Source organism: Pelecanus crispus, chromosome 1 (assembly GCF_030463565.1).
Source record: "Pelecanus crispus isolate bPelCri1 chromosome 1, bPelCri1.pri, whole genome shotgun sequence".
NCBI lineage: Eukaryota > Metazoa > Chordata > Aves > Pelecaniformes > Pelecanidae > Pelecanus > Pelecanus crispus.
The window spans coordinates 214,389,672-214,405,822 of NC_134643.1; the positions used below are offsets into that span (position 1 = coordinate 214,389,672).

General features: G+C 42.1%; 1 protein-coding gene across 1 annotated transcript in view; it reads left to right on the top strand.

Annotated features, from left to right (window-relative positions):
• MAML2 (mastermind like transcriptional coactivator 2) overlaps positions 1-16,151 on the top strand; it is a 211,751-nt gene that overhangs the window by 146,123 nt on the left and 49,477 nt on the right.

Below are 16,151 nucleotides of genomic sequence, written 5' to 3' on the forward strand. Positions count from 1 at the left end.
TCAGCAGAGCTGGTGATTGCAGGTTCAGCACCTATTCAGGTATATCATGGATGCACATTTATGAGAATTTTAAGAAATACTTGTCCATAACACTTTTTTCTTAATGCAGTGGTGTGACTGTGTCACTGATATCTATTATGTAGGTACTTGTCAGGCAGGTGAGATAGTAGGGCAGATGCAAGCTTATTTTAGACCCCTATCTAAGTTTTCTAGCTTACAAAAATTAAGCTCTTTTGAAAGGCAAATTTTTAATGAATTCCTATGTTATCTTAGATAATGTATTTTACAATGTTAATTTTTATGCCATCATTTTCCTTGGGGAGGCAGGGTTAGGAAATTTAGATATCTTTTGACTGACGTGACAAAAACACTGTTTGCATATTTGTTATCTGTTTGGCAAAGGAAAACTAAGACTTATCTGTGAACTTTATAAACACCCATCACACTTCTGGGAATATTCTGTGGATAAAATACATGCTTAGATATGAAGGTGAAGGTTGCCACATGTATGTCTACAATTATATACCACATGGCCAGCTCCCACGGTGTTATCATGAGACAGTGCTCTGACACGATTGATTACTACAGCTCAGCTATGCTATGTCAAGTCAACGTGCACCAGGATCCCAAGTTTCAGACCTGCCAATCAAAGTTTGAATATGTAACCTCACTGTAGCCCAGAAACTGGAAACCAGGTGCAAAACAAGTAAAACACATATTTGATCTTGGGACATTCAAGCCACTCTGAGGAGTTTTGGTGGGGCAAATGTGGTTCAACACATTTGAGGGTATGGAATGGCAATATAGGTGTGGAGATCATTTGTGGATTTCTTATATGTGGAAAACAGCTATAAGTAACTATGGAAAAGTGAAAGCCCAAGTCTTCCATAAAGTCCCAGAGAAGCAGGATTGTGAATGAATCATTCAGAACTGGCATTTCTTGGCCAAACTGTTTGGGTGAACAGTCTGATGTTTTAAAAAAAAAGTAAAGTAACTATAGTTGTATGCATGGAAATCTTTCTCCTTTTAACTCTTTTAAACTCCCTGACCAACCAGCCATGACTTTCTCCAACAGAAAATCCCTTAGCAAGAGGTACAAGGTGAAACATTTAGGCAGCTTTGGGTGGGGAGACGTTGCTTTGTTGGGAGATGCTAGAGAACGAGTGTTGGCAGGAAGCAAGCACAGCTACAGCTTTGCTGTTTTACGGGAGGTCTTTGCTGGCTGTTCCTCTCATTCTTGGGCCACTGTGTGCTCTCTTCTTAGGCGCATTTCCCCATTCTCTTAATGGACTGGCAGGGAGATGAATTTTAACAGTTCCTTCATTCGGCCATGATGAAGCTTCCAGCAATCTGTCAGCACACGGGAGACAGGCAGGACTTCTGCAAACACTACTAGTTTTCTGAAAAAAAAATGCAAGGTCACATTCTGGAAAGGAATAAAAACACTGAGAGCAACTCTGCTTGAGGCAGTGTTAGCTCCTTGCTCCATGTCCTCTTGGGCTGCTGCTCAGGGAAGCAAGCCAACAAGATGGTACTTGGCAACATGGCCATAGCAGTACTTGAAAGTTTTATCATGAATGTTGTGGGATCTCTCACCTGTGAAGCCACAAGATCTTTTGGCTTAAGAAACTTTCCCTAAATCAACTTTGCTGAGTGCCAAACTTTAGATATTGCACCAAGGAAGGAGTTTGCCTATCAACACAGCCTTCTGCAAGTAGCTTTCCAAAGTTTCTTTTCATCTGACCACTTTCCGCAGTCTTGTCTGCAGGATGTGGCTACCTGACCCACAGCACAGCTGAGAAGCTTAGAAGCCTTGTAGACACAGATTACGGGGCTTTTGCAGTAAGAATTGTGTTGTTTCTATGCTCTAAAGAGATAACTGGACTTTTTTAAGAGATCCTTACCAGTTGTTTAAAAGTTTTGCTAAAATTCAGAAAATCAGGTAGGTTTCTCTCAGTAGAGTATTCTGAGGCTGCTGGAACGATACCTAGAAATACAGGTGGTCCATAAATAGTAGGATTTTGGATTGGTTTGAACATAACTGTTCACCTGGCAATATTTATGAGTTCTATGAACTCCTTTAGGGCCTGCCTGCACAACTGCAAGAGCCCACCAACCCCTTGGTCAGGCCTTCTTGTCCCCATAGGTCCAGTCTGAATATTAAATCAGAGTTGGAGGAGACACCCCTAACATTATATTCCAATAAAGACAACAAAGGTCAAAGCAACCATGTGGGTCAGCTCCCACTGATTTTAGCAATCGGGACATCACTTCATTTAGGCTGCATGGTCTTCTTTCTTGGAGGATCATCTGCCACTTCTGATGATTCCTACACATCATTAACAGTAATATATGAATAATTAACAGCATTTACTAATTAATGATTAATATTTATTTTACTCATGCCCTATTTCTTCATGAGGAATCAAGGTTTTATTCTACTTGGTATCATTCAATTCCTCCTCAGATCATTATAATTGTGGACTATAAGGACCATCTCAGTACTGGCTGAAGTGCTTTATAGCTGGAAATGTGAGTGCACATTCATAAAGGGCTGCTCTAACATTGCCATCAGATAACACTGACTGGAACACTATAAATTCACATTTTTAGCTGAACCAGCTCACCCTCTGGATTTTTATTCCCCAAGTTTTAGGATCCCAAAAAAGCATTTGAACTTGACTTTATCAGCCCAAGATTGCTAACTGGAAATGTAAGGCTTATAATTTTTCTGCTTGTCACATTCACTTTGTGTCAAATTGGAGCGAACTTGTAGTGGGATTTGCTAATTAGATGTCTTTTGCCTCTAGGGAATAGTCATAAAAATGATGGCAATCATCTTGGTTTCCTGGAAGGCTGATCTGAATGAAGGTTTTTGTTTGCTTCTTTGTTTTATTCTCCATTGTTGTGGGAAAGATTCACCTTTCCATTGTCTATCAGGATGCAACATATGCACAGTCATGAAAAAATTAGAAATTCAATACTCTCTTTGTTTAGGGAATAATTAGAAGCTCCAAATTCTGCACAGGTTTAATCAGGTTTGCAATACTTATACAGCACCTGGGCTTATGTGGGGAAAATCTGTAACTGGGCTTGGGTAGATGTTTGAAGTCTAACTTTCCCCTTGTGAAGAAATGTAGTCCAGTCAGTGAAAGATGCTTCTGAAATAAGACTCAAGGTTTTTGAACAAAAAACTTGGCCTTTTTGACTAGTCTAAGGAATTCCACACATATTTTCAAAGTTTTTGGTCAGCCATAAGACTTGTTCAATAAGATTCATTAGTCTTCTGTGAAGAAGTCAAGAAGCAATTAAAAAAAGGAAAAAGCCTATATCTACTAAATAAAATATTATTCATCCCCTTCTGGTTTTGACCTAAAGCCAAATTAAACTCAAAGGTTTCAAGCTGACTTTTTCTCCAAATTTTTTTATTCAACTTCATTCACTCAAGGGAGGGGAGAAAAGAAGGCTGAGCTCATGAGAACAGGAACCCCAATGGAGTAAGGCCACTCTGCTACATGTGGGCATGTGCCCTGTTTAGTCTTGGCTTTGGGGGCAAGGATAACACAAAGGATCGTGATAGCTTCAGCTCCCACTTTACATGAAAAAACAGAGGTCCTTATTTTTAAGGCTCTGGAAGCGTCAGTGTTGTCTATGTAGTTACAACCCAGAACAGTGTTTCCTTGTGCAGAGCTCAGGGCCTCCTTAGTCCTTGTTCCTTTATAATCGCTTTGAGTATGGGATCATCTTCTCCTTTATCTTCTCCTTTTTTTGTTTTCTCTTCTTATTTTCAAGAACAGGAATGTGGTGTGATTAGTTGCAGTTTGGGGCTTTTTTTGCTCTTACTTGCCCTAATTGGGGCATGCCTTAGATCATTTTCTTCACCAGGTATTAATAGGCTCCTTTTAAATCCGGCCAGTCTCCCTTCCTACTGAATACTGAACCATCCCTTCTCCAGTACCTGCTCCAAGCATGAGTGTCCCCTACGTGCCTCTTGCCTCATGCTTTCCCACAGCAAGGCTTTGTATTTTGCAGCATGTGGCCAATGGTCTCTCAGGTGCTCCATGACCCAAGGACACAGCATGGCTGCATCTGGCTGGAGAGTGGCCACGGTGCAACACTGCACCAAGGCATGTGCCACCAGTGAGGAGCTTGTGCTCAGAGGAGCTCCAGGTGCTGAGGTGACCCCCCCCCTTGCAGGCCCCCTCTATTACACCAGCCCTTCAAACGCCCAGGAAACCAGTGCTTAACTGATTGCTCTTAAATATCTACAAGGGATAGAGATGGTATTTCAACTAACCTGGCAGCTCTGCAGAGATGCTGAGATGGATTCTCCTCTCATTTTCTCCAGTGTAAATCCAGGGTAATTTCATTTATTTTCAGGGGAGCATAATTGGACTTACAGCAGCATAGTAAGCAGTGGGATATGGCTTTATACATTTTTTTTTTTGAAGCATGGGCTCCATACAAATTTAATAAGAAATGTACGTTAAACTGTCAGATTGTTAGAGTGCTATGCGAGGAAGAAGCACCAGGAGCAAAAGATCTAATGGCTTTTTTGAAAGTGCAGATAGAAAAACTCTTGTTATCGTTCACTGCTGAGCGATAACTTACACCTCTAATTTAGGCTCCGAAATTGTTCAGACAAAATGTGGCTTCTTTGGATGATTCATATCAAAACAATATTTTCCTAGACCTTTGTGTTTACCAGTAAAGAAGAAAAGAAGAGCACATTTTGGTGAGGCAACCTCTCTGTTTTCAAGTGTGAAGGAATTATTTTGCAAATATTTGTGAAATGAAGAGAGAAAACCTAGAGTGGCTTGTGGTAATTGGTACAAACCAGGACTTAAATTTGACTTAGATCATAAATAACAACGATTCCAGGCTTTTGGAATCTGCAATAATAGAAACTGTTCCATAGTGTAAGAAAATAACAATGTGACCTTTCTTTCAATGCTCGCTATAAAAATAATATTTGGATGACAGCTTTTCTTGATAGCTCCATTTTGGTTGCATTCCTTCATGCAAGGGCTTCTGAATTAAATATTCTGGATAAAAACTTGAGTATGTCTCAATAACCACCATCGATTGCAAGGTCATAGCTGATTTATGAACACGAAACCAGAGAGAAAATGTCATAAGTTCCTGTATTGTCATGGTGGACAGTTGTCTTGGTAGTGCCTTATATCATTCATGCTCAGTTTGCTGAATGAAATAAATAGACAATCACACTGTGGATGATCAGTTCCTGAGGACATTGTAATTCAAAGGCTCAGAGACACTGCCAGTTTCATAAGGTTTCTTGAACTCTTTGCATAAAGTATTTACACTGGTAGAATAGTAGAATATTAGCCACTTAGGTCAAATGCTTCTGGGTTTGGGGATTTGGGACATAGTCCCTGTTGTCTCATTTGGACTGCTTTTTGAAGGTACTTCCATGGAGATACCAATAAAAAACATCATTACACCTGCCTGGATGAGTTATTTGCTAATGTCAGCACACTTGAAGTCTTATTTATTATTTATTAGTCTGGGAGGTCCACTGATAGGGCAAAATGTCATTCTGTGAAGAACTGCATAAACTCAGATTAAAAATGGCCCCATCTCAAAGGGACAGTGTTGATCTGGCTTCTGTTAGAATCAAAGAAAAGATGAGTTTTACAGAAGGAATTTGAAGGATATTAGGTTCTACCCACCTGCGTGCCGAGAGATGTTGGTTTGAGGACTGCAGTGATCCAGGAGGCACTTCATGAGCCAGTCAGTTGTCTTGGCCATGGGGAAAAATAATGCTGTTGGAGACCGGGGGCACAGTAAGGGTGCTAGCTGCTTCAGTCCTCTGATTTTACTTCACTGCCATCTGGAAGACAAAGGCTAGGGTAAGGAAGCAGAGGGACAGCCAAGGTACCTGGTGTGTACATAAGAGAAGATGATGGTGGTTGCAAGGAGGAAAGGGCAAGTGAGAAGATCCACAGTGCTGGTGGCTGAGATTACAGTTTACAGGCCTGGGGTGGTGGGGTGAAGTAGGCAACCATCACCAAAGACAGGACATGAGTTTGTGCTTATTAGATTAACTGGAAAGGAAGTGTAATATGACAAGACTGCGATAAGGAACTGTGAAGATTTTAGACTGGATATAAGGAAGAAATTTTTTACAATGAGGTGGTGAAGCACTGGAAGAGGTTGCCCAGAGAGGTAGTGGAGGCCCCATCCCTGGCAACATTCAAGGTCAGATTGGATGAAGCTCTGAGGAACCTGATCTGGTTAAAGCTGTCCCTGCTCACTGCAGGGGGGTTGGACTAGATGACCTCTAAAGGTCCCTTCCAACCCAAAGCATTCTATGATTCTATGATTCTGAGATGTAAAGCTGACTGGGAGGCAAGGGGACGGGTATGTTTCAGGTCTGTTTCTCTGCTACTAAGCAAGTTAGTCTGTCTTGACCTGTGATCTCATCCATAAAGCTGGGATATCTGTGAGGGCTTCTTACCTGGTTGAAGTGAGGATTTCTGCTATTGCTGTGTGTGCATCTGAGGCCAGAGTCAAGCCCTGAGTCAACTTCCTGCAGGGATTTTGGAAAGGCAGCCTGGAAAAACAATATAATTCCACAGCCATTTAGAGCTGGCATGGTGAAAACCCCTTTCCTGTAAGTTTTTGCTTGTTTGTAGGCAATTTATGAATACCTCAAGAAGTCAAGGAACAAAAAAATTTTAACAAGCCCCAGCTCCCATTCCTCTCCCTAGAGTCTTCCTATTATTTTAATACTCCAAAGTCCTCAAGAGCAAGTCCCAGTAATTTGTCTCACTAGGGGTTCAAAATGAAGGAGTATTTTAACGGCAAATATTACTTTTACTGCTGGTGTTTTTATGGTGGAGACCTGCCCCAGGCCACAGATGACTGTCATTAAGACAGCAACAGACCTAGTAATGTTCCTTTAATGTGAGTTTTCATGGGTGAATTTACCATTTGTATCTGATGCTGATCCAGAAAATCAGCCAGATGCTCCAACAGAACTATTCCAGAACCATCTGCCTGCTTCATTTGCTGCATGCCTGTTTCTGGTAATGTACACACACAGTGTAAGAGACAGCTTTTGCCCTGAAGAATTTATAATCTAAATAAGAAAGGCAGCCAAACCTTGAGAGGAAGGAAATGTTACTGTATATTTTATATATTATTATATATTTTGGGAAAGAGAGAAGGAAGATCTCATTCAAAGCCATTACAATCATTCCACTGGAGTTGTTGCATAAGGACGCATTTACCGTCGCAGAGGAATCCTCTGACAAAGTCTGGAGTTGAACCAGACCCAGTGCCAGTCTCAGAGACGCTATCCTTGTGTCCCAGGATAGTGCCTGAACCTGTCAACCCACACCTGCTCATCTTGACCTGACTGCCCCTCACCCCTCGGTCTGAGAGTCTTCTCTGTAGACCCAGCATTGACAGCTCTCAGCCTTCACAGCCTGCACAGTCCCCCAGAGGAGACTTCTGGAGTAATTGCAACTGTTTGATGCCTCTTTTTCCCTTTGTACCTATAGATTGATGGTAAACAGCCCATCGAGCTGCACCCAGTGGCTTACCAGCTCTCCAAGGGGCTTTTGAGACACCCATGCATGGGTGGACATGCCCTGACTATGCCTGAGATTCTGCTTGCCACCTTGTGCGTGGGGAAGGAGTGGGGTCTTGAGGGCAGCCTCACACTGCATTGAACAGGACAACTGTGTTGACTTCATGTCATCTCTTCAAAAACGGTCCTCACTTCTCTGTCCCGTCTGATAAGGCTCTGTTTTGTCAAGCCCCAGCTGGAATTTGGAGTGGGGCTGAGTGCCTGAAGCAGTTGGGCCGTCTGAAAAGCCAAGCACCTTTCATAGAGTCTTTTAATAGTAATACTTAGCCTTGACATAGCTGTGGAAACATGAGAGTTGAATGATTCTCCAGTTTCATAGGAAGAGGTGACGATTTACGTGAGGTCCACATCATACCGTGAATTAGTAGAAAACACAGAAATTGGGTAAAAGGAGGGATATTTGTCCCTCTCCGTCATACCAGTTATCTGTATTTAATGTTAACCCCCTAAGCTTCCTATGTAACCAGTGAGGAAGGCATAGCTCAGAGTACCTAAGCCACACACATATGTGGGGCATAACCTCACTGCAGAAGTCTCTCAGCGTCCATGAGTCCAGCTGTGCTGCTCTGCCTGCAAGACACACACAGACTGAAACTACAGTGCATGGAATTGCGTGCCAATATGTCAGAGGAAGAGGAGGACAAGGGGCTTTGGACACTCTTAGATGAGGTTTCACAGGATGGCAGAGCTGATCTAAAGGCTAGGAGCTTCAGAAAGGGGCAAGGAGTCCTCCCCCACCCCAGCCCTGTGTCCAGTCGTTCCTCTGGCACAGCTCTGGCACTTGTCTGAGCTCTCACAAAACTGGCAGAAAACTATCCTTTTTCTCTCTGTGTTGGTTTTCTGCTCTTTTAGAGACTTCCTCCAGCTTGTGGGGTCAGACAAAGCCAACACTGGCACAAGGGAAGTGGCAGGAGCACGTAGCTGGCGGCAAGAAGAAGAGATGGGATTGCCAGCAGCACCAAGTTGTTAAACTCGACTCAGGTGGCTGGTGCTGGGGAACCTCAGCTACAAGGGTGGCTGGAGAGAGAGTGGAAGGTGGACAACTGATTGCAAGAGGGAGTCTGGGTGTGGAAGGGCAGGAACTGAAGGTCGGAGAGAGTCAGGAAGCAGAAAGTTTAGTGCAAGGGAAAGAAACAGTCAGGTGGGACCAGACCCAGAGTAGGACAAACATGATGGTGCAGACAGAGACTGGGAGAGGAGGTTGTGCAGGAGTAAAGTGCAGGAAGCATGAGGGTCCAAGGGTAGGAAGAAGCCTGGAAGACAGTAATAGAGAGTGAAAATTGGGTTTGGATGAGGGGGAATGAAGGAGAAGGATTGGGAGCTCAGGAGAAAGAAGATGAGAGTGAGTCTGGGTGTAGATGGAGGAGGGCAGGGGATCAGATGGTAGGAAATAGTGTGGGAGGAAATGGGGCAGAACAGGAGCTACTGACACACAGGGAACAAACACCTACGGTCCTTGCAAAGGGGAGAATGGAAGAGTGATAACACTTAAAAGCTAACTGTTTCTGTATCGTGTGCCAGGAATAATTGAAGGGGCATAGGGAGCTTGTTGTCCAGTAGTTCCCAAAGTGTCTGCAGGAAATGCAGCTTTCCAGACCTGCCTCACTCAGAGCACTTAAGATTGCCAGCTGAAAGGACACACTACATATTTCAGTCCACGCTATTTGTCCTGCCAGTCTCCATCAGTCAGGGAGACAGAATAAGCAGCATACTTGTCCCACTGGGAAAATATTAATTCATCCCATTCTCTGGTTTTCTTCCTTCAGGAGACCATACAGCTCTTCTACCATCTCCGGCTGCAAGTGTAGCCATTGAATAACCAACATGTAGTTTATTCCTGCCTGGCAGAAGATGCACATGAGTAAGAAAGATGGAGATTGAATGGTCCTCTTAGGCCTTCATAAGAAGCTGTGTAGTCTACCTTGTTTGAAAAGTTCCCACTGATTGACTGATACCAAAATACTTGCAATGACCAAGGTGTGAAAATGGAGATGGTATTTCTGTGGAGCCAGTTTGTTCTGTAACCTGTAAGAGGGAGAGACTCTGAGGGCTTTCCATAATTCTGTGAAGATGGGTTAGATGTACTCTCACAGTCTTTTCTTTTTCCAGTCCTTCCTATAATTTGCAGTGGTTGCAAGCAGGGCCACAGCCTGGCTCCAAGTGGGTGATGAATGTCTAAAGGATTTAGTGCTTTGGTTCTGGTTAGAAGAACATCCAACTTTATCCATTGGAGAAGTAGATTTCTCCGAATGACTGGAAGTTGCAATCCCAGCTAAAGCAGGCTTTGCTGGGGTGACTCTAGTCTTGTCTGGTTTCAGCTAGAATGGAAAAAAAAAGAAATGAATGGCTTTTTTTTCCTACTGGAACTGGTAAAAGACATGAGAAGACATCGGGATTAGCAGAAGTATTGGGAGCTTCACAGCCTAAGTGCAAAACAGTGGGAGGAGGGAGGGTGGGAGTGAGTTCTGGCTATCCATCCTTAATCCAAAGCCGCCTGCTCCTTCCCAGGCTATACTTCACTGTCATACACTTGCAAATTCACTCCAGGAATGAAAACAGACTAACTTTAAGCTTGTTCCCAAAGCTGCAAATTTGTCCCTGCTGGGTGTTAATTTAACTGCTTCCAGGGCACCAGGATGTCTACTAGTGTTCGCTTTTCTTTCTTTCTTCTTTTTTTTTCACACATCTGGTATTGTGAAAACTTCCAAGGCACCACACAGAAGAGTGATGAACTGACCACTTTTAACCCTTTCTGTAGCATGCCAAGTATGAACCTGCCTGTCTCTCTCTCTCCAGCATTTTCGCCCTATAGCAGAGTCCATGGGTCTTGTTACGCATCCACAAGCTCTAAAGTGGGTCTTATGAGCATTTCACAGGCTGAGAATTGAGCCTTTCTTTAGCTCCATCATCCTCTGTTTTTCCTGTGAACAAACCTGGCTAGACAGTAATAACTGGACTTCAGAAATTTCCAGCAGGAAGAAACAGGTTTGGGGCAGGGAGGATTTTTTTCCAAAATAGTTTTTTTTTCTGTCTTGTTTTTATCTCGTCTCCCTTCCCAGCAGGGAGGACGTTCAGTGCAGTAGTTTTGCTCACATTATGGCAAGCGATGGCCTTTTCCTGTTGGTTTTTAATTGTTGGATTTGTTCTTTAATGGCTGCATTAACTGTTTATCTGCTGCATCGACTGAACTAGAGCAAATACAAAACAAATTAGGCGTCTCATTTCCAGTCATAGCTGTTGTACTTTACCTGACTTTCTCCACTTTGTTTGCTTTCTGTTAAACAGGTTGTTTGTATGACCAGCTCACTTGCTGCACTAACATATTCCTACCAATAGCATACAGGCTGGCTTTTTTGTCTCTGGCTAGGGTTTCCTAAAAAAAGCCAAAGGTACTTGACACCCAAATTCCTCTTCCATTTTGGTCTGTTGTGCAATGCCAGCCTTATGGCACAAGGAGGGTGCAAAGTCTTCCTTTGCTGTCTTCCTCTCAGCCCTATCATTACTTTTAATCCCTCAGCCCTCCTTTCATACTTCCAACCCCAAAACTGTCCCTTCTCAGCCCTGGTGCCTCTTCAGCACCAACTCTGGGGAGCTCAGGCTCCATGGAGAAACATCTCGTGGCCATGTGGGCTGCTTAACACAGCGAGAAAGCAGCAGTATCCATCACACTGATGCAGGAGACCCAAACATGCCACAGTCCTTGATTTTGGCATCCTCTCTTTTTCATGTAGTGTTTTCACTGCTGAGTTTTATTTTTAAAAGAAGTAAATAACTCTCCATCCACAAATTACAGGCCTCTTTGGTAAACATGAAATCTACTTCATGAGCTGAGTACAGCTGTGTTGTCAAAATCTTGTTTAGTATTCAAAATGCTGTCAAGGGCGGCCTTTTTCAGAAGCAGCACTTCTCTGTGGACCAAGCTCCGGGGCCCCAGGAAGCATTGGAGTAGTTCTTCAGAAAGGTTTTCCATAGCCATATATATGCTGGATTGAAAAAAAAATCTCTTCAGATTTTTAATCCTGCCTGAAGTGGTTTCTGGAGTGTTGGCCTCACCACCTGAAAATACTAATGAAATTTGGTTTGTGGAGATACAATCATTCATCTCCCTATTAAGCCTGAGCTTTTTAAAGCTGCGGAGTAGGAGTTACGTGTCCATAGCCAAATTATTTATGCAGATCTAGAGAATGTCAGTCCAAAAACCATATAGCTTTAACATATCCACCCTTGTTTTTCTTCTGACAAGTTTTCCAACCGGTGCACCTAGTAACCACCTTTGAAATTGGCCATAAGTAAATTTAGGCTGGAAATTAGCAGCACATTCCCAGCAATTGGAGAAATTGTTTGGCTTTCCCGAGGAGAGTGCTGGTGGCCAAAAACCTAACTGCTTGTAAGACAAAATTTAGAATGAATGCTAGATGATACATGATAGCAAGGCAGTCAGTTTTAAAATGAGATCCCTTTCTACTCCTCTGTTTTCATAGCAAAGACACAATACAGTCCTCTGGCTGTCGCCTCATCTGGCCCTTTCTTTGAAGGAACCAAGTGGGGAGCTGTACCAGCCACTACTAAGCAAAGTGGAATAGATGACATGGCTAGGGACACCAGATAGACTTACAGCCATTTAATTGTAGCATTCATTTAAATATATGGTCTACTGTTGTTGTGAGCTCTGAAGATATTTTCCTCCCAAAGAATCCAAAGCAAATCGAAAGCTAGTCAGTTGGTACAGTAATTGTATATAAATTTGCATATGAATCATTAATTAAAGTCAAGCTGTGGAAAAAATTAAAAAGGCTAAAAGACCTTTGGACATTTGTGTGAAGATCACTGCGCTTGATACCAGGGAATATAGAAATGTTGGGGCTGTTTGCTCAAAAGGGCACAATGTTAATGAATCATTTTAATCACCTTCATTATAGTCTTTCAAACAGAGGAGACCACTATGTAAAACCAAGACTGACAAAACCAACATACCAAACCCAGAGGCAATTGTGAGGCTACTAATTAGATAACTTTGTCTTGATATTTGCATTTAAGCCTATGGATCTGGACAACATAGTACGTTACTCTCAGGGCAAGAAGCAAACGAATGGCTGCTGCCCTGTGTCCTCTTGAACAAGGTTTTCAAGATGCCTCTTGGTCTCTTGCGTCCCCCAGGGTAAATACTGGGGATAGTCTTTATTGTGTTTTTCCCAAATTTTTCTTACATCTCTGGTCTTTTGTGGCAACAAAACAATGCAGGAGCTGGAATTATGCTATCAATGTTAGTGAAAAAAGAAGATGTAGAATGCCCAGATTTTGTGTTATTTTAGCCACGCAAATGCTACAAGCAAAAACTAAACCAAATTAAGTTCATGCACAAATATTAGTAGGAACGCTGAGATAGTAGTAATAGCAGAAGTAATGAAATTATGTAATATATGCTGATTGTTTTCTACACACTAATTCATCCATAAAGCTTCTGTGAAGTGAACTATTGAACTATTAACTGTTCTGTAAAGGTTAAAAATTGAGACAGTGAGATCAACACTTTTTTCTAACACAGCTGATGAACTTGAAGCATTAGAAATACATGTGGTGCATCTAAATAGGTGTCTTGGTACAAAGTGACTGAGTCAAGGAGAGATGAAGTAGATCAGTACTTGTGAAAACAGGTCATCTATTTAGATGCATAAGTATGGCTTTAATTTTAGTCTCCAAAATCGGGTTGCATTCAGAACTAGCATAAACTTTGCAGTTTCTATAAATTTTTCAAATTAAAATTTTTTGACCAAGCACTACCCCATCAAAAATTCAGATAGGCAAAGGTTCCTACAAATGTCAGTGCGTATTTTCAGGGAACTTCCTTTTAAAGATTTAGAGGTTTCAGCAACCAAAGCAGTCAGAATTTTATTTCATTAAAATATGTCTAGCTTAAACCAGTTTAAAAATTCAGACGTTTACATTCCATGCTGAGGGAGGCTGTATGTGGCTATACTCATGTGTGATCAAAATGAGCTCATATACGCTAGAGTAGCATCTTTACACTTCACAAAATAGCAAATAGATGCAAAGGTAAGATCTACACTTTCAAATGTAGATCACAGGAGAAATTGATTTCACACCAAGGCTTCTGAATTTGCATCTCAACTACTTTGTATGTGTCCATCTACACAAAAGGCAAATATATTTTCATGGATGACAATGCAGAGGGCAGCTCTGTCCTTATTGAAATGGTAATCAAAATATTGTTCATAATTGCTATGTTACATAAACAACAGTAAAAAGAAAGTTACATTTAAATATTTTAAGTTTCAAAACAATGCTCTCAAAGACTGTGAAAAGCAGGTTTTTGTTCTCCGTTCAGACTCAAGTCTCCTTTCTTGTCCATCAGTTCTGAGTGTTACTGAGGTCCTGTGAGAAACACAGGACAAGTCCTGTAGTGAATGAGAAGGAAATGAAGTCTGCACGCACCTGAAATACCCTTACCAAGTTTGCTCAAAATGGCAAAGTGAACGGTAGGAGTAACTGTGGTGGAAGTGGGGAGCGTGCGCACACACACACACACATATATACGTATGGGATAATGCCACTGTACCACTAGGTGTTTGCATCCCAAACACCACCTGCAATCTGCACATCCATCTCAGGCAACGTATAGAAGGGAGGAAGCAGCCTCCTTATAATTAATCTGAGACTTTTCAGACAACGAGAAGGTATGAGAGAGGAGATATAGGTAGAGATCATGAGTGACGTGGGGAAGATGAACAGGGAAGAATTAATCACTGTTTCTCTTAGCAGGAGAGTTGCAGGCACCTGATGAAATCATCAGGCAGCAAAACAAGCAAGAGGAAAGCGTCTTATACCTAATACTGGGGAACACTTTTTGTGGGCATCTTTGCTGCACAACACTGTGGGTACCAAAAGTAAGCATGGATTCAGAAGAGGGGTTGGGCAAATTCAGAAGAAATATTTGCCAAAAGCAGCCAAACACTATGACGTAGATGAAAAGTTTTAGTAAGAAAATCCCTAAATGGCAGAAGCCGGAAAATATATTGAAAGCAGTCCCAGCATATAGTGACTCTGTTCCTATAGTCCATCTGTGAACGTCTTCTCTTGGCCACACTGAAGGTGACCACCAAAACACACAGTTCTGTTCGGAGCCACAGAAATAACACTGCTTGTTCATAGTGGAAGAAGTTATTAATACAAGGAATTCCAGAAATGGTGCCTGGTCTGGGGGGAGTTCAGCTTAGCCGTGTCTTCCCCAATGAAGTTTAGGATCACCTGACCTACCAGCCCCTCATTGCAGCAGTGTTTTTGCCAGTTGACTGGTCTCCAGTTGACCTGGCCCATTTTGGCCCAGCAGCCCCAGGGCTTGTGAAATTGGATCTACTGTTTGCTTTTCAGCTGTGGGAGCAGGCATAGCAATGTGATCGTGAGCCATGCTCTTGGAAAGGGTCTTTTTAAGATGGCAGCTCTAGGAGACCTTAGCACCCCCCAGCAGTTTCTGCTGGCATATCTGCTCCTCCTGTTGCTGCGTTCAAGGCAAGTTTAATGACCACTTTCACGGGGTGGCAGAAATGTCCTGAAGAACACAAGCAATGGAAGGGAAATGGTGATTTTCAGCCATTTACAACTGATCCAAACTGGAATGGCATTTCATGGAGAAGCCAAAAGCAATAGTGTCAAGGTACTAGTCTTGCTCACTTCCAAAAGTTTTTTACAAAATATGAAGGAAATTGGATTTTGAAACTAATTATTGCAAGACCCCTTTCAAGCAGAGTATGTAAAGCCCCCATAATACTAATGCCTGCTTTTCACATTACGTTCAAAAGACTTCTGCTGATTACTAGGGTGATTTGTGTAAATAGTGACAACAATCCTTATTTACTCCTACCTGCTATTGCAAGTTCCTAAGCAAAGGTTTTGGGTCTGATTCTTACTCAGGCTGAGATCCCCTTTATATCATTATGACCATAGAAAGGAGCCTTTAATTGAAGAAAAATTTAATTACATATTCCGGCCTCTTTGGTGTAACAGGGACTTAGTGTTAATAAGAGCCAGGCTTTAGGTGTTCCAAATGCTCTTTAAAAAAAGAGACAACAATGTGCAAAGTAAACGCCGAGTTATTAATTCAAGAGCAGTATGAGCAGCAGCAGCAGTAAAGAAACCCGATATATCCATCAATCAACACTGTGGAACCCTGTTTGTTTGCACTAGTTAGAGAGTGATGAATAGGCCCTCTGTGTAAAACATTCAGCTACAGTGTGAGAGGGTAATAAATTATGTTTGTTAATTTTATATGCCATACATATAAAAATCGCTAAAAATTGTTAATACACTGTAATGGTGTCAGAAAGGTCTGGTGCTGTAGGAACCCTAACGCAGTGCTTTTTCATCTCCACAAGTGAAGGTGTCTTTCGGCATTTCCTGCATTTCAGGGAATATGATATAAAAGGCCTGGAGGAAGAATTTTAATTGCTAATCATTCAGGTTCACAGCTGTCTCATTGGACTATACTTACCTACAAATGATGCTTCTCACTTACGCT